A 22445-nucleotide genomic window follows, 5' to 3' on the forward strand; every position below is an offset into this window, starting at 1 on the left:
TACGCACAGATCACGTAATTCGCGTAGATAACGGACCGCTGACTTGTGTACGCGGTGCTGGCACGCAATAGCTACCCAGACGAGTTCCACAGTATTTACATCAAGCGAATTTCGTCGCCGACACTTCAGTTTCAGTTAACGCTCCTCAAACCAGAGTAACACGGTTCTCGTTCCGCGAGGTCGGGGAAGATATCGAGCATAAAGGGACGCAGGAAGTTCGCAGCTCTCAGCGTGTCTTCGATTACTGCCACAGGTCCCATGTAAGCGCAGGAAAATGTCTCCCACAACATAATACTGCTCCCACCTGCCTGCTTCCTATGGAACGCTGCACGTTTCGAGCTGCCGTTCACCTCGATGACGGTGTTTGTCGAGACGACCAGTGACCTGCTGTAGCAAAACTGTGATTCATCCAAAGAGACGACACGTTTCCATTGATCGCAAGCCGAATCCTTGTGGTCACGTGTCCACTGCTGTTGTAATTGGTCAAAATGGTCAAATGGGTGTGAATTCATAAGGGCCATCGCTCCCTAGACTTACACACTACTTAAACTAACTTAACGCTAAGGACAGCACTCGAACCCACGTCCGAGGGAACGGGCCACGCTGTTGTAATTGGTCTGCTACGGAGCTCCATGTTCAACAATGTACAATGAACGTAACAGCATCAGCATTGTGCTCCGTAAGGAGAGATGCCAAAAATCACCACCTATAATGCTTCACAGAGCAGACGTGCCTCCGAATCTAAAGTTCTACATAGAATCGTGGACATCCAGTCATTTAGCACCTAGTCGTAGTTTCACTGTGCTTCAACTTCTTCCCGTACATGCTAACGACAGTAGCACGTCAACATTCGACCAGCTTCACCCGGCAGCGTTATGCAAATACAGTAGAACTCTATTGTCCAGACCTCAGTTATTCGGACACGCGATTATCCGGATTCTCGACAGCGGACAATTAGCTGTATATTGAAGTATGTGAATGCCACGCGCGGTTTCGTCAATTGTTTGAGCTCGAGAGTCGCCAAATGCTACGCCACTGTGCCGTGTCGCCTATGTGCTTAAAAATGTCAAAGGGCAAGAGAGTAGTGTTATTGGTTGAAGATGAAACTATATGAAAGAGCGGCTCAGGTGCCTCAGCAAAGTTTTCAGATCATGTCGGATGGCGAAACTGTCGTAAACATACTGCTACCAAAGCGGGACGTGTAAGAAGACGAGACAGAAGTGGAAAATGATGCAGGGCCATCACATGGGGAAGCATTTCAAGCCCTGGAAACGGTTCAAAAACCAAGCGGTGAGTTCACTCCAATTACAACGAATTTATGACGCAGCACTAATGAAGAAAAACAATTGTTTACCTCTAATGACAATTACCAAATAATTTAAACAAAATGAAACTACAGTGACTGTTCTACGTGACTTGTTAAGTATTACCTGGCTGACGTTGCAGTATTTTAGTAATTAGGGCACGCGAAAATGAGTCTCTAATCCCTTAATAAACATTGATGAATTGTTGCTTTTGATAAGTTTAATTTGTATTTCTTGTTTTGAATAAACACCTAACATTATGTATTATCTCTAGAAACATAACCATATGACAACGAACGTAGTAGGTTACCACACACGACCGACTTAGGTCATCTATAAAAAAATCTTTTTTTTTTTTAATTCAATTATACGTACTTTCAAGCATCCGAATACGTTACGACCACATTTAGTGCCTTAATGGAGTCCCTTCCCCTCCCCCCACTAACAAACAAACAAACACACACACACACACACACACATACACACACACACACACACATACACACACACACACACACACACACACACACACACACAATCTTAGTCTTCTGACTGGTTTGATGTGTTCCGCATTTCCTTTTCCGTAACAAACTTTTCACCATTTCATATCGAAGTTTCGTTCTCAAGTAGGACTTGCAACCTACGTCCTCAGTTCTCTGCAGAATGTATACCACCCTCTTGTCTTCCTCAACAGTTTCTATACCTCATGTTTAACAGATGTCCTATCATCCTGCCCCTTCTCCTTCTCAGTGGTTTCCATATACCTTATCAGCTATCCTTCCACTTACGTTATCGTTCTATCTGATATTCAACATTCTTCTGAGTCACACACCTCCAGTGCTTCGTTTCTCTCCTGTTCCAGTTTTCCCACAGTCTACGTTTCAATACCATACACTGCTCTTCTCCCAACGTCCATTCTCAGAAATTTCTTCCTAAAAAAAGGCGTTTGTTTGATATCAGTAGACTTCTCTTGGCCAAGAATGCACTTTTTCCCAGTGCTAGTCTGCCTTTGATATCCTCCTTGCTCCCTCCATCACGGATTATTTTGCTGCCTATGTTTCAGAATTGCTGAACTTCATGTGCAGCTTCGTGATCGCCAATTCTGATGTTAAGTTCTTTGCTGTTCTCATTTCAGCTACTTCTCATTATTTTCTTCCATGTACTCTCAAACCATATCCACTACTTGTTAGATTGTTCATTCCATTCAACATGTCCTGTAATTATTCTTCACTTTCACTAAGAATAGTGAAGTCACAGCGAACCTTATCGTTGACATCGTTTAACCTTGAATTTTAATCCTAGTCTCGAACCTTCCTTTTATTTCAGTAGTTGCTTCTTCGATGTATCATTACGAAGTAGCGCAGCTTTAATTTGAATATCTTGGAATAGCACTACGGTCTGAATTTAAAGGCACAAGCTTAACGCTACTGCGAGAAATCCATGTGGCGAACCTATGATTTCATTATCAGTGGATGCGAAGGCCTTTACGTAGTTACTGAGTGACCCCAAAAGGCAGTCATCTTAACGTATAACGCAAAACGTCTTCGTTCCTAGAGGAAAACGATAACACTGAAATACATTTTTGGTTGCGGAAGAACACCTCAGTGAAATTGCGTAATTTTGTGCTGAATATGTTCTCCAAAACTGTACCAAACGTTGTTGGTAAGCGTAAGCAATAACGTCGATTAGAAAAGATTAGTTTGTTGTCCTGATTATGTAATGCGAAAGGCAACCGCATTGTTGTGTTGAAACTATTGTTTCTTTGCGTCCGTTCCCCCTAATCACACACACACACACACACACACACACACACACACACACACACACACACACACACACATACATACACACACACACACACACAAACAAAAAATGGTTCAAATGGCTCTGAGAACTAAGGGACTTAACATCTGAGGTCATCAATCCCATAGAACTTAGAGCTACTTAAACCTAACCAACCTAAGGACATTGAACTTCAAAAGCAGGCTAATGTTGCATGCTATTAGTTTTCCCCCTCACAGAGCGTCTCTCGTATACAATAGTATTCGTAACAGATGAATATACGCTCCATTTGCTAACATGTTATTTATTTTAGCATACGACCGATTATCAGCTGTCATATTGAAGCCATCTTCCAACGAATCTGAAAATTGTGCGGAGATGAAGCAATGTCCATTTAATGTTGCTTGATCTTAGCACATTTGTCACATCCACTTGAAAATAACTTGAATACAAAAGCTGAACTCGGTCGTTGAGTAAAATTAATTACGTATTAGCAAATGGAGCGGCTATTAATTAATTCATTAATTGAATATTGCACAGTTTCTACGTCTGCATTGTTGCATTAAATGGGAAAATTTTATGTGACGAACTTTTTGAATGTTAGAACCTAGTACATAGGTTTCCTTCGGTCGTTATCAAGTAAACTTAAATGTGAATTGCAGAGTGGTCATGTAGATGTAGATGTAGATGTAAAACTTCCGCTTGCTCCTACTGAATAAAACTGATTACGCGGTGCCAAATCAGAAGTGCTTTCGAAGAAAGTATCTACCCTAATGTCAGTAGTAATTTGTTGTATGCCAAGGTGCAAGACTTTCGATCCGACGCTTCCACTATTTTCAGAGTTCCATATCACGGTCGATTAAAACAGAACCTTTATAGGATCACTTCGTTGTCCGACCACCTGTCTCTCTATTCGTTCGACTGCTAAGTATCCTTTTTTCTCACGAACGGGTGTACGTTTCAGGTTGAAATATATGTGACATACTAAGATCCATTAGCGGTGTAATAAATGTAAACTTGTAAGTTAATGCAATAAAAAGATACGGTCATTTATGTCAAATATTTTGATATTTGCTAGCGATACTTCCCTTTGACCTAGAATCATGAAATTTGGCAAGCAGTGAGCTCCCACAGTAAAAGTAAAGAAAAAGGCCGAAATTGTTAATTTGTGTTTATATCATACTAAAAAATTGTAGTTTGATATGCATCTACCCGCCAATTAAGTAAAAGGAATGGGTAGACGTATAAAGTTGAAATTTATGTCAGAAAGTAAGACCTATGGTGTTAACTTCTAAGTCAATGCAGTGAGAGCATACGGCCATTTATGTCACGTATTTCGATACTCGCAAACTCTCTCATTAAAACCTGTAGACCCAGAATCATGAAATGTGGAAGAAGCAAGGTTTCACGGTACAAATAAAAGAAAAAATAAAGAAAGTGCTAATTTGTAATTATCTCAGACGGAAGAAATATTTATTTTGTCATTTGCTTTCAGCTTTAAACATAAAATATTCTCGGAAGTGTCTTAGTACCAGGACCGACATCTTGTCAGAATGAATGTCGACACCACATTAGAGATGACTAAATCACAGATGTATCAGCGCGTGAAATATCGACCTGGAATTTGTTGCACGTTAGTGGTGTCTTCATTTCTTTTAGGGTCATGTTAGTAAAATAACTCTTTGAATATTTTAGTTAGTATGTTCGCTTTCGGGTTTTCGAAAACTCTGCTGTTGATGGAAACACGTGTTTCTTTTGAATGGTTTATGTGATACGGCAATTAATGTTGCTGTCTCCAGAGCAGTAGTTTTCGAATGAGTTGTAAGTCTCTTTCCCTTCTTTTTTTTAATACGTTAACGGTTAGCGCTTCCCTTTTAAAACTCGTACTACGCAAATGCGGTCGATGTTGGAAATAATATCTTGAAATTCGGTACCTCCACCACAGCCCGTCTAAAGTGGTCAAGTATAGCTTTGCACCTCTTGCGAACATTAATGGACGTGGATTGTAGGACGTGCAGGAAATTATACGTTAAGCCGTATGAAACTGAAAAACAAAAGTTTCCTGTGAAATAAACATCAACCAAATAAAAAACCGCTTTCTTTAATTGCGCATCTTTCCACATCCGCGAAATTAAAACCTGCTTTTGGGTGGTGTTCAGCAACTGGCTGACTCCTACTCTGCACCGCGGAATGCTTGGCTCTTCCTTGACGCGTTGTCCACGTAGTGGTCGAGGCGACGGTGCTCGCCTCCCGCCCCCCACACACCTGACGGCGGCCCTCGTGAGACGACGCAGTGCGTGAGCAGCGCTCGGGCGACGTCGCACTGACAGTCGGTTCGGCCGACCGTGCCCAGCCTGTTTCATGTCAGTGGGTAGCGCTTGACAATACGTTCTGCATACTCTTAACTCCTGGAACAAGGTATTCATCAAGTGGGCGTGGCGTGCATTATCGAAAGAAGCCGAAATGTTGACTTAAGGGTTGGACGATGAGTCGTCGAGGCGAGGGATGCCTTTCTCGTTAAACAGCCCTACAATTACCATCGACAGCAATTGCGATACGTTGGTGTTCGAGCACTAGGGCATCCGCGGTCCGCAGTTCGCCTGAGGGAGATGGTCCGCCGCTGTGTTTTTCGTCACGCAGTCTCGTATGAGAACACTTTAGGCGTCAACGCCTCCTAACCACTGCATCGCATTATGGTGCATTGCACCAACGGTGTATAGAGTGTTGCTGCGTTGTTATCGGTGGGTTGCGCAGATTTTCCCCTCTGTAATGGTATCGCAGTTTGAAAGTTTCATTTTGTGCCAGGACTTTTTTTTTTAATGTCTCTCCTCTGAGTGGTAACTATGCCAAACTACATGTCTTACCTTGCCCATCTCCCTCTACTACCTTAGAAGCCGTTCTCTGATGTCTTAATACAGGTCTTGTCATTCTGTTCCTATTTATTTTCAGTCTTATTTCTTTACTTCCTTACCGCTTCTGCAGAGAAATTGCTCAGTTCCTATACTATCAACCCACTTTATTTTCCACATGCTGCTATACACTAAGCGCTTCGACTCTTTTCTCCTCAGGTATTTTCACATCCTACTGTTCATATGGTTCAAATGGCTCTGAGCACTATGCGACAACTTCTGAGGTCATCAGTCGCCGAGAACTTAGAACTACTTAAACGTAACTAACCTAAGGACATCACACACATCCATGCCCGATGCAGGATTCGAATCTGCGACCGTAGCAGTCGCTCGGTTCCAGACTGTAGCGCCTCGAACCGCACGACCACTCTAGCCGGCTTCTACTGTTTACTCACATATAAAATTATATTCCAGGAATAAACTTTCGGGAACTTCTCCCTCAGATTAATGTCTATGTTTGATACAAGCTGCTGTATTGTCTGAACAAGACACAGCCAGGACAAAAGCACCACAGGCGCGCGAAGATGCGAGCTGGTGCCGGTGCCATAGAGGCTCGCCACTTGCGCGACGGGCGGCGCTCGGGATGAAGATATCGACTTCTCCGCGGCCAATTGCCGGCCGAGTACAATCCGGAGGGCAACGGACAGAAGCCGACTCGTAAGAAGAAGAGTAACTCTCGTCCACTTGCTTATAGATCATCGTCCAGGGCTGACTCAGACAGGGGACGTCCTTTAGTAAACTCTTAGAAGTGAATAGTCAGTTCTAAATTGCATTTGCTACGTACTGTGAAGTTTACCTACGATTATTTATACCTAGCCATTGAGGGCCTTTTTTTGTTATATTGCAAGCAGTGTTGCAGACTCCATGATTGAACTAATCAAAAAGATTAGGTAAACGTTTTAACTCATTTCTGTGACTTTTTTTACTACTTTGTTGGTGTATTCTAAAACCTTCGTTGTCATATCCTATTACCTCACCCTTGGGCTTACCTGTGTAATAGTGGCAGGGAGAAATTGTCTTAGCGGTGTACTGCACCAGAAGCCGTTTCACGAACTCAAACTCGGCCTACCGTAACGCAGTGGCAACTCGGCCTCCACTGCAGTAGCGACGAGGCCCTCACAAAACTGGCGACGTGGGTTTACAAAACAAGCAGACTTCTTTTGCCGTGTAGTGCACTCTTACACTGTGATAGTCTGTTACTTTCCTTCCAAGGTACTAGGAATCTATCACTTCATTTGTTTCACAGTCACCTACATTGATGTTAACTTTGTCGCTAATCTCATCTCTGTTACTCACCGTTACCTTCTACCCAGCCAGCTGTAACCAAAGCAAAAATTAAATACGCAAGCAAAACTGCACGGCTACTGTAAAGTTAGGTGACCTTGGAAGGTGAGGTGAGTCTGAACAGCAATTTAATAGTTCTAAAAAGAATCCATTGCCGCCCTCTGTTATTTGAATAATCAATTAACAGGAGAAACTTTTAAAACATCGAATAATCGTCTCATTCAATCTATGTAACTTTCAAAACGATATTATCCTGTTTACCCAAACAATAACTGCAGAACAGTATTGTTTTGTAATCTCGAATATATTTGCGTCATATAGCAGTTAGATATAAACATAGTGAATCGCCGTTTACTGGAAAAACACGTATCTAAATTTAATTTTACTGTATGGCTAAGAAGTTTTGTTTTGTCCTTCATGAATAAATTAACTAGAATTTGAAGATTTGCTTTTCTTGGGGAAGTTACTGTGTACATGGGCGTTCTGCCAGTACTGTGCTCTATGAATGATCAGCTGACCAATCATGTTTGATTATTATGCACAGAGTTATTTTGATCTTGTAATTATTGCTTGTCTTTGGAGTTGAGTGGTCTGCGTGGCTTACTGACATGGCGTGGATGTGTGTGTGTGTGGGGGAGGGGGGGGGGGGTACTGGAGTATCTGCACAGCCTCGGAGTTTTCCTTTGCGAGAGAAATGGAAAGGGGTTGAGTGAGTCTCCTTAATGCCAACTGAGAAGGAGGTACTATGTGGGGTAGTAGCAGTGCCAGTAGCTGCTGACCCAACAACGGTTTGGAGAGCGGTCTACAGATCACGCGGAGCTCCAAATCCTGTCTCGATGATTTCATTCACTGAGGATGACACGGCAGTCGGTTGGTTCCGACTGACCACTCTGTGGCCAGACGGTGATGGGCAAGAAGAGAAGACGTATTTACTAATTTATATGCAATCATATATGCATCGTACATGTTCGTACTTTAACTGATTACAGTCATTGCTGTCATTTGTGCAGGAATGGTTAGAGAACACGTAAGAATTTCTGTTTTCTGAACTTACAGAAACTACTCGAGAACCAGCACTGAAACAGTCTCAAGACAAACTTTTTATAATATTTGGTATCTTTTGCGAATTAGCTTAACCACTATTCTAGAAAAGGATTCAGAAAGCAGGTGTTACAAATATGTTTTTATCTTTAATCACCAAACACAGATTTTCCGCAGTAACAAAATTTAATAATAGATATCAACTATTTTTTATGCTACAGCAGGAAATTACAAACAATAATACTCAGATTTGTGGAACAAGTCACTTTACAAACTGCTTTCATAGACAGCAAAATACACTTATGCTTATGAGCCCAGGTGTCATTGAACAACAGTAGGTAGTAGTTTGCATGTTGAATGTGACCGTATTGACTATATGACAAAGAATAACGGGAATATTAGCAAACACAAAAACTGGAAGCTATACTGGTCCATAAGCACGCAAATGGCACAGCAGGAAAACGATCCAGGTTCTTCTACCAAATACGCAATTCAATCTGGTGCGATGGAGTCCCTCTCAGAGCTAAACATATTATGAAAAAATCTGTATCGCTCTCCTATTAATAATGATGTATGCACCAGAGATCAGTGTCATAAATAATCGAGAAGAGAGTGTAATACAAGCTTGTGAAATGAAGTTCTGTAGGTAAGCCAAAAAAAAAAAAGAGAGAGAGAGAATGAACCCGACTCGAGCTACTTGTCAATATTTGGAGATGGAGGTGCCAGGAAAAAGAGCGATAGGACAGCCTAGGAAGGACAGGCCAGAGTAATAACGTGGGACGCAGTGGGAAGATAACAAACCTGTAGCAGGACAGTAATCAGTGGAGGCATTATGTTCACAAAGTTGCTACCTGGTTCTCTGGAAGGAAATCTTGATGAAGTTGACGATCACAGGAACGATTATTTGAAGCAATAAAGCCTCTTAAACGTGGGGTGCAAGATGCACACCTCAAGAGCTTCGTGTACGAAACTGAAGAAAATGTGTTCTGCTGTCAGCTGTTTGCTTTCCATATTTTCGAAGATGGTAGTATGGACCAAAACAAGAAAAAACTGTGCGGGAAACATCGGCTCTAAAGCGCGTACCTAGAGAGCTGTGAGCACTGGTTCGTCTTCCATAGTGTTAAACGTATCTCTTCTATTGAACAAATGTTCGTAGCTTGTAAGATATCCTCTTGAGGCCATGTTTAATGGTCAGTTTTGCCTCGGGCGACTGTTCCTGTCATATCTCTGAATGCTGATGATTCATGCTGGGACACCGCGTATGAAACTTCGATATGTACTGAGGGGACAGAAGTCACAGGTTAACGACATGCATATATACAGATCGCGAAACCATCGCGTTTACGAGGTATTAAAGGGCAGTGCGTTGGCGAAGCTATCATTTGTACTCGGGTGATTCTTGAGAAAAGTTTTTTGGACAACATAGTTGTGGAGAGAAACAGCGATTAGTATGATCAATCAATAATTCAAGAACAGACTTAATCGCATTTATTATTGTTATAATACCGCCAACTGGTTTCAACCCGACGTAGGGGTCATCTTCTGGGCGTTTACACCTTTGGTCGATTGCTGGTGGTGTCACTCCTGTCTACATAACGGCAGGAAACTATAAATAGACAGGAGTGACACCACTAGCAGTCGACCAATGGTGTAAACGCCCAGAAGATGGCCCCTACGTCGGGTTGAAAATGCGATTAAGACTGTTATTGAATTATTGATACTCTTGAGAAAAGATTTCCTACGCGATTATGGTCGTACGGCGGCAATTAACAGACCTCGAACGCGGAGTGGTTGTTGGAGGTAGACGCATGGGACATTCCATACCAAATCAGGCATTACCCTGCACCACGGACATCGCAGTGGCCGACGGCCCTCATTTAAGGAGCCATAACAGCGGCGTTCGGGTAGCGTTTTTAGTTCTAACAGGCAAGAAACACTATCTGAAATAGGCTGGAGAAATCAATGGTGCACGTAGGACAGTGCGGCGAAATTTGACGTCAATGGGCTACAGCAGCAGACGGTCACGCAAGTGAGTTCGCTAACAGTACGACATTGCCTGCAGCGCCTCTCCTGGACTGGCGACCGTACGAGTTAGACCCTAGGCGGCATGAAGACCGTGCAGTAGTCGGATGAATCCCGGCTGGAGTTGGTAAGAGCTGATAGTTGGATTCGAGTGTGGCGTGGACCCCACGAAGCCATGGACCGAAGTTGTCAAAAACGGTTCAAATGGCTCTGAGCACTATGGGAATATCTAGGAGTTAGAACTACTTAAACCTAACTAACCTAAGGACATCACACACATCCATGCCCGAGGCAGGAATCGAACCTGCGACCGTAGCGGTCACTAGATTGAAGACTGAAGAGCCTACAACCACACGGACGCACCAATCGACCCCAAGTTGTCGAAAAGTCACTGTGCAAGCTGGTGGTGGCTCCATAATGGTGTGAACTGTGCTTAAATAGGATGGACTAGGCCCTCTGGTTCAGCCGAGTCGACATTGATTGGAAATGATTATGTTCCGCTGGGTAGGGACCATTTGCAGCCACTCGTGGACCTCGTGTTCCGAAACAACACCGTCGTGCCACATAGTTTGCGATTATTTTGCAGGACATTCCGGAAAATTGGAGCGAATGATTTGGCCACCAAGATCGGCCGACACGAATCGCATCGCACATTTATGGGGCGTGATCGAGAAGTCAGTTCGTGCACAACATCCCGCACTGGCAACGCTTCCGCAATCGTGGAAGGCTACAGAGACAACATAGCTCAGTATTTCTGTAGAGGCCTTCCATCGACCTTTTGACTGCATGTCAGCCCAAGTTGATGCACTATGGTGTGCACAACGAGATCCGGCACGATATTGGTTAGTATCCTATGACTGTTTTTGTCCTCAGTGTATATAATCTGTGGTACGTCTGTTAAGTTACGAACCGCGTGGGGTAGCCGTGCGGTCTCAGACGCCTCGCTACGTTTCGCGCGGCTCCGCCATCGGGGGTTCGAGTCCCATAGGAACTTACTACAAATTTCAAATATTTTTTTGTTATGTTATGAGAGGAGTTTGACGTAATTTATAAGTTCGATACCGCTCATACGATATCGATCTGTCAGAATCGATGTAACTGCTACGAAATGTTGACATTTTCAATAGTTGGAGTTCCCATATGCCAGTTCGACTGTCGATACTGTGGTGCGGCGGGGCAGCGCAGCAGGAGGCGGCGGGCAGGGGAGGGGTGGGGCAGGTCAGCGCGCCGCCCTGTCGGCTTACCTGGCTGCGGGCGGGGCGCCGGGCCGCGTCTCAGCCCTGCCCTGCCCTGCCGTGGCTGCCACGCGCCAGGGGCAGAGCGCCGCGCCGCGCCGCGCCGCGCACTGCCGCCAGCGCTGGCCGCATCCCCACGGCGCTGAGCACTCCAGGCGCAACACTCGTCACCCGCTGCGGGTTTCACCCCTGTTGTGCTGAATAACTCAAAAAATATTGGAAAGCGACTGCTGACCAATCACAAATGGAGTCCACACGAGGTTCAATTTTGCATCCACTCCCACTCCTTATAAACGGCGAACATTAACAAAAACCGCAACCTGCAGCGACGGATTCCTGACTGAAAACGGAGCAAAAGAGGTCCTATGAGCATATGCCTCCAAATGCAACGACAACAGGTAGTCCCGGAACACGGTACACGGCTGCATCGCACCACATCATAACCCATGTTCAAAGTGGCCTTCGTCGGATCCAGTGCACACATCCGTACGTCACATCGTGGATTGCTGATGACAGAAATCCCATAGCTGTGACGATATGGTGCAAAAACCATCGAGAAAGTATTTCTCGTAGAGGAAAATCCGCAACCGGTATGAGACCTGGCGTATTCAATTTTCAAACAAATTATGGAAATTCAGCCAGGTAATACTTACAGTGACCGCCGATATTTCGGGCCTGCCATTTTCAAGGTACAACCTGCTACGGACAGGCCATGTACAAGCAAAAAATCCTCGGTTCTAGGAGTAATTCAAGAAAGATAACACACACACATTGCACACTAGTGCCACCAAAGATGACCGAAGTCAGAGCTATCGATGGTCAAACACTACGAGCTGGCAAGTGAGGTAACATTGACTCTGTCCGTCTGTTTTATGATGAGGGGGAGAGCAGGATTCCAAACAAAAACCTCCGTCCCTGGTTACAATCGCTACGTTATTTCTATTTTGAACTGCAATTTCCTGATCCTTTAATATAAAGGAAGTCGAAGGTTGGCCAGTCAGTGTGCTCCCTGCCGCCGTTGGATAAGCAGCTGCAGCAGCAAGTCGTATAACCCTAGCTTACTTATTTGTTACATAGTTTAATTAATTTCTTTGCTTGTTTTTGGGTACTTGCATTGTTTAATTCATATATTTCGGGCGTATTATGGTATTTGAGGGTTGTAGCATCGCGCTTTAGTGTTTACTTCGTAGATTCTTATTTAAATTGCGTGTGAGTTTCGTATAGGAGGTGCAATTTCGAGTTTTAGTTACTGTAATCGTAAATTCAGCAGATTGTAGCGCAGTCGTTAGGCATTTGTACAGGTTAGTTGATACATTCTTTGCGTGTTCCGCTTGCGTTATCTAGGCACGGACTCGTGTTTCGGTAACTGTTGTTAAACATCGATTAGAATGGACAGGGACTGCGATTGCTGTGTTCGGATGAGGGCTGACTTGGCATCCCTTCGCTCACAGCTGCAATCGGCGCTGACTTCGGTCGCGCAGCTTGAGGCTGTTGCCAATGGGCACCACTGTGGGGAGCCGGACTCGGGTATCACGGGGATGTCAACCTCGTCCCGTCTGTCCCCAGATCGGTCCGCCGCTGTGGTTGCCCCGGTTGCTGCCCGCAGTGGGGCTGAGCCCTCGCCTGTGGTTGATTGGGAGGTCGTTCCAAGGCGTGGCAGGCAGCGAAAGGCGTCCTCGGAGGCTGATCAGAAAGCCTCCCCCGTGCGTCTGACGAACCGGTTTCAGGCACTGTCTCTGGCTGAGCCAGATGCAGCCGCCTGCCCTGTTTCAGAGAATCATTCTCAGCCTTCAAGGTCCGGGCACTCGCAGAGGGTGGGCTTAGTGGTAGTTGGGAGCTCCAATGTTAGGCGCGTAATGGAGCCCCTTAGGGATACGGCGGCTAAGGAGGGGAAGAAATCCAGTGTGCACTCCGTGTGCATTCCGGGAGGAGTCATTCCTGATGTGGAAAGGGTCCTTCCGGATGCCATGAAGAGCACAGGGTGCAGCCAGCTGCAGGTGGTGGCACATGTCGGCACTAATGACGTGTGTCGCTTTGGATCTGAGGAAATTCTCTCTGGATTCCAGCGGCTATCTGATTTGGTGAAGGCTGCCGGTCTTGCTTACGAGATGAAGGCAGAGCTCACCATCTGCAGCATCGTTGACAGAACCGACTGCGGACCTTTGGTGCAGAGCCGGGTGGAGGGTCTGAATCAGAGGCTCAGACGGTTTTGCGACCGTATTGGCTGCAGATTCCTAGACTTGCGCCATAGGGTGGTGGGGTTTCGGGTTCCGCTGAATAGGTCAGGAGTTCACTACACTCAGCTGGCGGCTACACGGGTAGCGGAGGCTGTGTGGCGTGGACTGCGCGTTTTTTTTTAGGTTAGAAGGCCTCGGGAAAGTACGGGGTGGGCTGCAGTCACACAGGGTGCATGGCAAATACAGGACGTGCTTGGATCAAGGAACAGTCGGAATTTTAGTTGTAAATTGTTGTAGTTGCGCTGGAAAAGTCCCTGAGCTTCATGCGCTAATAGAAAGCACAGAAGCTGATATCGTTATAGGTACAGAAAGCTGGCTAAAGCCTGAAATAAGTTCTGCAGAAATTTTTACGAAGTCTCAGACGGTGTTCAGGAAAGATAGATTAGGCAGAATTGGTGGTGGAGTGTTTGTGTCTGTCAGTAGTGGTTTATCTTGTAGTGAAGTCGAAGTAGATACTCCGTGCGAATTGGTGTGGGTGGAGGTTATACTTAACAGCCGAATTAAGTTAATGATTGGCTCCTTCTACCGACCCCCAGACTCCGATGATACAGTTGCGGAACAGTTCAGAGAAAGTTTGAGTCTCGTAACAAATAAATACCCCACTCATACGGTTATAGTTGGTGGGGACTTCAACCTACCCTCGGTATGTTGGCAAAAATACTTGTTCAAAACCGGTGGTAGGCAGAAAACGTCTTCCGAGATTGTCCTAAATGCATTCTCCGAAAATTATTTCGAGCAGTTAGTCCACGAACCCACGCGAATTGTAAATGGCTGCGAAAACACACTTGACCTCTTGGCCACAAACAATCCAGAGCTGATAGAGAGCATCATGACTGATACAGGGATTAGTGATCACAAGGTCATTGTATCTAGGCTCAATACCATTTCTTCCAAATCCATCAGAAACAAACGCAAAATAATTTTATTTAAAAAAGCGGATAAAGTTTCACTAGAAGCCTTCCTAAAAGACAATTTCCATTCCTTCGGAACTGACTATGCGAATGTAGACGAGATGTGGCTCAAATTCAAAGATATAGTAGCAACAGCAATTGAGATATTCATACCTCATAAATTTGTAAGAGATGGAACGGATCCCCCGTGGTACACAAAAAAGGTCCGAACGCTGTTGCAGAGGCAACGGAAAAAGCATGCGAAGTTCAGAAGAACGCGAAATCCTGAAGATGGGCTATTTACAGACGCGCGAAATTTGGCACGTACTTCGATGCGAGATGCTTTTAATAGGTTCCACAACGAAACATTGTCTCGAAATTTGGTAGAAAATCCGAAGAAATTCTGGTCGTATGTAAAGTACACAAGCGGCAAGACGCAGTCAATACCTTCGCTGCGCAGTGCCGATGGTACTGTTATCGACGACTGTGCCGCTAAAGCGGAGTTATTGAACGCAGTTTTCCGAAATTCCTTCACCAGGGAAGACGAATGGAATATTCCAGAATTTGAAACACGAACATCTGCTAGCATGAGTTTCTTAGAAGTAGATACCTTAGGGGTTGCGAAGCAACTCAAATCGCTTGATACGGGTAAGTCTTCAGGTCCAGATTGTATACCGATTAGGTTCCTTTCAGATTACGCTGATACTATAGCTCCCTACTTAGCACTCATATACAACCGCTCGCTCACCGATAGATCTGTACCTACAGATTGGAAAATTGCGCAGGTCGCACCAGTGTTGAAGAAGGGTAGTAGGAGTAATCCATTTAACTACAGATCTATATCATTGACGTCGGTTTGCAGTAGGGTTTTGGAGCATATACTGTATTCAAACATTATGAATCACCTCGAAGGGAACGATCTATTGACACGTAATCAGCATGGCTTCAGAAAACATCGCTCTTGTGCAACGCAGCTAGCTCTATATTCGCACGAAGTAATGGCCGCTATCGACAGGGGATCTCAAGTTGATTCCGTATTTCTAGATTTCCGGAAAGCTTTTGACACCGTTCCTCACAAGCGACTTCTAATCAAGCTGCGGAGCTATGGGGTATCGTCTCAGTTGTGCGACTGGATTCGTGATTTGCTGTCAGGAAGGTCGCAGTTCGTAGTAATAGACGGCAAATCATCGAGTAAAACTGAAGTGATATCAGGTGTTCCCCAGGGAAGCGTCCTGGGACCTCTACTGTTCCTGATCTATATAAATGACCTGGGTGACAATCTGAGCAGTTCTCTTAGACTGTTCGCAGATGATGCTGTAATTTACCGTCTAGTAAGGTCATCCGAAGACCAGTATCAGCTGCAAAGCGATTTAGAAAAGATTGCTGTATGGTGTGTCAGGTGGCAGTTGACGCTAAATAACGAAAAGTGTGAGATGATCCACATGAGTTCCAAAAGAAATCCGTTGGAATTCGATTACTCGATAAATAGTACAATTCTCAAGGCTGTCAATTCAACTAAGTACCTGGGTGTTAAAATTACGAACAACTTCAGTTGGAAGGACCACATAGATAATATTGTCGGGAAGGCGAGCCAAAGGTTGCGTTTCATTGGCAGGACACTTAGAAGATGCAACAAGTCCACTAAAGAGACAGCTTACACTACACTCGTTCGTCCTCTTTTAGAATATTGCTGCGCGGTGTGGGATCCTTACCAGGTGGGATTGACGGAGGACATCGAGAGGGTGCAAAGAAGGGCAGCTCGTTTTGTATTATCGCGTTATAGGGCAGAGAGTGTGGCAGATATGATACACGAGTTGGGATGGAAGTCATTACAGCATAGACGTTTTTCGTCGCGGCGAGACCTTTTTACGAAATTTCAGTCACCAACTTTCTCTTCCGAATGCGAAAATATTTTGTTGAGCCCAACCTACATAGGTAGGAATGATCATCAAAATAAAATAAGAGAAATCAGAGCTCGAACAGAAAGGTTTAGGTGTTCGTTTTTCCCGCTCGCTGTTCGGGAGTGGAATAGTAGAGAGATAGTATGATTGTGGTTCGATGAACCCTCTGCCAAGCACTTAAATGTGAATTGCAGAGTAGTCATGTAGATGTAGATGTAGACTTGACCCATGCAGTGACCATTTGATTTCAACATGATGTATTTATTTGCATCATAGATAAATCTTTAAGAGAATTACAATCAATAATCAGACAATTTCTTTAAGAAACGCCATTCACGCAAACTTCACAAACTGCATGTTATATAAAACCACAAATGAATTAATATCTTTAAAAACATTTAAAAAACCGGCACTCAGGACAAGTAAATCATTTAAAATAAACTTTACATCAAATAACCAGGAAATCAATTATTATTTCTACATAGTTGAAAACCGCCCTTCCCGGGATAAATATTACTAAACAACTTTACATGGTTATAGACAAGAAGAGAATAGAAGCTTTCGAAATGTGGTGCTACAGAAGAATACTGAAGATAAGGTGGATAGATCACGTAACTAATGAGAGGTATTGGATAGGATTGGGGAGAAGTTTGTGGCACAACTTGACTAGAAGAAGGGATCGGTTGGTAGGACATGTTTTGAGGCATCAAGGGATCATAAATTTAGCATTGGAGGGCAGCGTGGAGGGTGAAAATCGTAGAGGGAGACCGAGAGATAAGTACACTAAGCAGATTCAGAAGGATGTAGGTTGCAGTAGGTACTGGGAGATGAAGAAGCTTGCACAGGATAGAGTAACATGGAGAGCTGCATCAAACCACTCTCAGGACTGAAGACAACAACAACAGACAGTTTGATCAATAATAACCCAGTTATTTCCCCATCAAAGTTGACATAAGCCACTAAGGCTAAATTGCACCGCAGGTTTAGGAAACGATTTCAATTAAGATACGTTCTTCTAGAAATCCTAGCACGCCCGCTAGTAATTTAAAAGGGGAGGCTCTGCACTTCGGTGGCCCACTGCTTACGATCTCTGAAACATATACCAGAAGCGACAACAGGGAACCAAACAACCCTTCCTTCACTCTTTAGTACTCATACAGAAAACTACTTCGATACAATTCACAATAATAAAACTGATTTCAATCCTTAAAGCAGAACCACATACACGAATGATGCAAATGGATCTGGCCCATTAAAAACCAAGCATCACATGGAGCACCTTGTGTGGGCCTGTTAGCTACCACACGGCAATCTTTACACACGGAATATAGATCGTTCGGCATGCATGTGCACACGTATCAATGTTTTAAACACTGGCCAGCTGAAGTAAGAACAATACTATTAAGGAGCGTAGCAGACACTTAATAAGAGGCATGGAATATCACACCACAGTCGTTGCAACGTTTTTCTGCCTCAAGAGCAATCATCATTATATTTCACTAATCGTTGGTAGGACTTGAATTACTTAACTCGATGCCAGCTGCTGGATCGATGTGGTGAAGACACCAGACGTTGCTTAGTCCGATAGTAACAGCGTGTTCCTTCACGGAAGCGAGCACATGCATAGCTTCACGGGGTTGCCAAGAAGCCACAGCGCCGGCCCGCTGTTACTGCCGCCCGTACTCGGGCACACCGTGCTCGCTGTCGTCTCTCCAACGTCTCGCTAATACGCGCAATTCCGTGTGCCGTGCGTAACGTTGCTCTCCCCCTTCCACTCCGTACTGCCCGCTATATCCTGAGCCGGTCCAGGCTTCAAAGACAAACTTCTGCTAGAGGGAATCGATAGTGCCTAACCAAAGATAGCCCTGGCCCCAGTCTCGCCACGGCTCAGCAAGGTTGCTCGCTAATATTTAATCTCAATAATTGCTTCCTTAATAGCACTGCCCCTTTATCTGCTGCACGTGCACGCCAATATCTCCGTATTCTTATATAACATAGGGTGACCAGTATCCAAACAATGTTCGGCAATAGTAGATCTACTTGACTGCTGTAATTGTATGTGCCGTTTATGTTCTGTACATCGAACCTCCACGGTTCTGATAATTTGAACAATGTATGCCATGCCACGGCTACAAGGAATGCCATGTACACCCACCTTAAGCAAACCAAGGTCATCCTTAACAGAACCCAAAAGCACTCTAATTTTAGATGGAGGTCGGAAAACACATTTTACATCGTATTTACGTAAAGTATGACCGATCTCGCTTCCGGCGAATGGCAAAAAGGCAGTAGACGTAGCTGTCGATTCATTATTAGCATCAGTGACCCGGTGCACAGTTGGACGATAGCGCAAATCACGTTCAAACTGTCTTTCACTATAACCATTCTGATGAAATGTAGCTTCAAGATGGGCCAGCTCAGCTGGCAAAGTCTCATTGTCGGAAATGACGTGTTCCCTGTGTACGAAGGTACGAAGAACCCCATCACACTGAGTCTGTAAATACAAGTCAGTCTGAGTGCGTTTCCGGTAAACTGCATATCCCAATGATCCATCGGCACTCATCCTAACCAAAACGTCAAGAGAGGGAAGACAACCATCCTCTTCCATCTCTATCATAAAACGAATGTTCGGGTTGATCGAGTACCGATGTTCTAAAAAGTCATTAAAATTCTCCCAACTACGAGGCTAAACAACATAAGATTCATCAGCATATCTGCGAATTTCAAAGGCGTCGACTCCAATGCACGTTCCTTGAAGTCTTCCATAAACAAATTTGCTGTCACAGGAGACAATGGGTTATCCTTCGTAACTCCATGTCTGCTCGTAATACTGGTCAGTGAATATAAGTAAGTGGATGCCAACACAAGTCGAAAGAGATTTGTCAATTGGACACCAAACCTAACCTCAATCAACCGCAACGATTCTGACGGAGGAACCCGAGTGAAGAGAGACACCACATCAAAACTTAATAAAATATCGGAGTCATTCAACCGCATTCCCTCCAAAAGATGTAAGAAATCAGCTGAGCTCCTGATATGATGTTCACACCCACCAACTTGTGAGCTTAACAGAGAAGTAAGATGTTTGGTTACACGATATGTCGGAGCGCCGATATTGCCGCCCTATTGGACGGAAGGAACCCCTTTCTTGTGTACCTTCGGAAGGCCAGATAACCTAGGGGGAACAGCACTGTAGGTGTTAAGACTCTTGATAGTGTACTGCGACAAACCATTTTTCTTCAGGAGGCTGCTGGTCTTTCTCTCAGCATCGAAGCTGCGATACGCTGAGTTAGATAAATTGCGTCTTTTGTACGTAATTCTGTTTGCTTCAAGCAGCGGTGGCATTGCCCATGTCCGCAGGTAAGACTACAGAGTCAAGGTCAAGTCTGAGAGAGCGTGAAGCAGCCCTCTCTGCTGCTGTTACATTACTCTTTGATGGACGAGCCCTAGTAAGCACATGAAAGCAGCCCTCTCTGCTGCTGTTACATTACTCTTTGATGGACGAGCCCTAGTAAGCACATGAAAGCAGCCCTCTCTGCTGCTGTTACATTACTCTTTGATGGACGAGCCCTAGTAAGCACATGAAAGCAGCCCTCTCTGCTGCTGTTACATTACTCTTTGATGGACGAGTCCTAGTAAGCACATGAAAGCAGCCCTCTCTGCTGCTGTTACATTACTCTTTGATGGACGAGCCCTAGTAAGCACATGACATTCATCCTTCCTAACCTTCCCTGCAGCGTCAGGAGGTAGTCTGCAAACTGCCTGGTCAATTAAACTAATAAAATCGACTAGCGGCAAACTCTTCAGTGTGGGAGCAAAATTTAAACCCTTCCCTAGCACGTATGAGGCTCCATCGTCAGGAGATTTCTTTGTGAAATTTATCACATAACGTCGAGATATAATATCAGACTCCGAGTGATGGAAACGTTAAAATTTTGCAAAATGCTGTGCTGTAACAGAATTGTATTCCCAATCAGCTTGAATCGATGAGCCACCGTCCAAGCAATCCCAAGTGAAACCACACAATTTCGAAGCTACTATTAAATGATAAAGAAACAATCCTTTGGCAATAGAATCCAAAGGTCGACGAGTAAAGCAAATAATTTCACACACAAGAGCCAAGCCAGCACGTTGCTTGATATGACTGGTGCCAGAAGAATTGATATGGTGCACAGCGAATTAATATGGTTCAAAACGTTGGCAAATGTTGCGTCTCGACCGTTTCCACCTGCTTGGCCGTGCACAAACACCGTCTCGGCTTGATCGCGACACGAAAACCGGACCATTCTGCCGCTTACAATACGCTGCGTCCATCTCTATTCATGGTGGTGTCTGATTGTACTATATCGTGTACTATATCGTGTCTCCCTACCACTTTCGCGCAACGACGCTCTGAGCGTGCTTTTTAGGGAATTGACTAGTTTGAACCTGGGACCTGTTGCTGGTAAGGAGATGCCAGACCACACATGACATGTAGAATTCAGAAGAGCTCAGTGAAACTAGCGATGATATAACCAAATACTAAATGATCTCAGCGTCAGCTCCACTGCACTCCCTGTAAAAGAATCTTAATACTAACTAAATATAGTGGAAAAGGTTCAAAGCTTTCCTATTTTTAGTTAGCTGGTAAAATAACGAAGAAAAAGCAGTTACGTTTACCATTGATAATATTATTCTACTCACAAAACATCGTTTATAAATTGCACTATTGATAAAAGGAAATGTTTTAATACAGGATGGTAAAAACCAACTGCGTTCAACAAAAATGTGAACGAATATTCCATGAATGGGTTTCCAAGTTCTACAATCGATCGAAGGATGACCTATGCCATTTCACATCTATAATCTAGGTTTAATTTAAGTTTCAAAAAGAAAAAACTAACAAAATGGACTATAGTGACCCTCAATTATCTTTAATTACTTATCTAACTTGTCGTAAATTACAGTGGCTGATGTGGCTTCTCAATAACTATATAAAAGAAAAATCATCGCGTTTCAGATCTTTACTTCAAGTGACAAATGTGAACACGATGAGTTTTAATTAACGATCGACACTAATATTACGCAAAAAGGGGGTGTAACAGATGAGTCTTCTGCAGTTCTGAGTGAAGCCTTACGCGCTCAAAAATGCGGCATCGCGTGCGTTCATTACCTTGTCGGTGTTTAGGCAGCGTCAGGGCGACAGCGGCCGGCGCACCAGCCATCCAGCTCGCCGTCTCGGAATTCACTCTCCTCTAACTTCTCCTTACTACAATTTACCGAAGTTAGTTTAAAAAAAACTATCTGGCTATGTTTTCATCTGACCAATCAGGGTCTCAATGTTAACCTTAAGCTCTGCCTACAAAAATTCTGTCTATCCAATGAGAAACGCTATACTTTTCGTGGTGGGGCAATGTTTTTAAAATTTGCAACGTAACAGAGACGCTGAAAAGTCTCACGCTAAAACCTACAGCTGGTGTGGTCCTTTTAGCGTTATCGTGAGATCTATACTGTTCTTCTGGAGGGCTCTCTCTTTTAACATGGGCTGGAGGATTGTCCTAATGTAACAGACACCGAAAAAGTCTCACGCTAAAACTTGCGGGTGGTAGTGGCCCTTTTTGTGTTATCGTAAGATCTGTACTGCTTTTCTGGAGGGCTCTAGCTTTTAACATGGGCTGGGGGTGGTCCTTGACGTACCTGAGACGCGAAAAAGTCTCACGCTAAAACGTGCGGTTGGTAGTCGTACAGGTAGGCTGGCCCGTCCGTCCCTTATCGTAGGGCCTTCTAGCTTAACACGGTTCTGCTCTCGGCTTCTGTCCTCGTTTCTCCCCTCGGAACTGCGTCTGCCTCACGGTGGGAAG

The sequence above is a fragment of the Schistocerca gregaria genome, chromosome 8 (genome assembly GCF_023897955.1).
Source record: "Schistocerca gregaria isolate iqSchGreg1 chromosome 8, iqSchGreg1.2, whole genome shotgun sequence".
Taxonomy (NCBI): Eukaryota; Metazoa; Arthropoda; class Insecta; order Orthoptera; family Acrididae; genus Schistocerca; species Schistocerca gregaria.